Raw genomic sequence first — 1,211 nt, 5'->3', positions numbered from 1 at the left:
ATGACAACAACAACAAAAATAGCCAGGCGTTGTGGTGGGTGCCTGTAGTTCCAGCTACTTGGGAGGCTGAGGCAAGAGACTCACTTAAGCCCAAGGAGGTTGAGGTTGCTGTGAGCTGTGATACTACAGCACTCTACCAAGGGCAACATAGTGAAACTCTGTCTCAAAAAAAAAAAAAGTTAACACTTCCATCTAGCGGTAGGAGTAATTATGGGTAATTTGTATTTTCTTCCTTATGATTCTTTTTTTTTTTTTTTATTGAATGGTAACTATATACATTAATGCACTTCTGGGGTACAGTGTGGTGTTTTCACACCACAATCCGAAACACTTCAAAAATATGGAACGCTTCACGAATTTGCATGTCAACCTTGCGCAGGGGCCATGCTAATCTTCTCTGTATCGTCCCAATTTTAGTATATGTCCTGCCAAAGCAAGCACTTCCTTATGATTCTTTGTGCATTTATGTTTTACAATGAGCACTTACTACTTTTGTAATAAAAATACATATTTTTAGATCAGCAGAAAGAAATAAAGAAGTGGCCTTTCTACAGAAGGCCACTATCTGTAGAAATTTCACATTGTGGAGGTTGCTCATAATGTTTTACTGAGGAGTTATTTCAGGGATTCCAAATAAGGTCGTTGGTTGTACTCCCAGAAGGGCCCAGCTGGCTGGCCTGGGGCTGGAACTCCACAGCAAAATGTTGAGTGCTTGCCAGGGGGTGGAAGGGAGAGCAGGAAAGAATGCAGTGGGCATCAATTTCTTTTGGTGGCAGAAAAGTGCTAAAATCAGATTGTGATGTTGGTTGAACCCACTCTGTAAATTTACTAAAAATCTCTGAATAGTGTGCTAAAAAGAATGATTGTTATCTTATGTAAATTATACCTTATAAAGCTGTTTTTTAAAAAGGAAACAAAATTTTAAAGTCAAAATGAAGAAACAAATCAATTATACACTTATTGTGATCTGCCTGCAGGAAAACCGTGTTGATAGAGGGCCTGCCTGGTGTGTTAGAAAGGAACCTGGGCCATTAGAATGCTACAGGATGTACCCAGCACTGTTCAGGGAAAGTGAAGTAGTTCACTGATGGTGAAGTGGAGTAGTTCAGGCCTCTGGACAGATATGTCTTATAGACAATGGTGGTACCAGCGCGTACAAACTGGATGGCACTGATCATTGGTAAGGGCTATGAGTCCTAGCTAATGTTTTG

At 40.3% G+C, this 1,211-nt stretch overlaps 1 non-coding gene across 1 annotated transcript; it reads right to left on the bottom strand.

Moving 5' to 3' along the window:
• Positions 1 to 334: 334 nt before the first annotated feature.
• Positions 335 to 441, bottom strand: LOC111722937. Its single transcript, XR_002771565.1, has one exon. It is a non-coding gene; the product is annotated as a U6 spliceosomal RNA (small nuclear RNA).
• Between the last annotated feature and the right edge of the window lie 770 nt (positions 442 to 1,211).

Source organism: Otolemur garnettii, unplaced genomic scaffold (genome assembly GCF_000181295.1).
Source record: "Otolemur garnettii isolate 467f Iridium unplaced genomic scaffold, OtoGar3 scaffold00006, whole genome shotgun sequence".
Lineage (NCBI taxonomy): Eukaryota > Metazoa > Chordata > Mammalia > Primates > Galagidae > Otolemur > Otolemur garnettii.
This window is presented reverse-complemented; position numbering and strand designations above follow the sequence as displayed.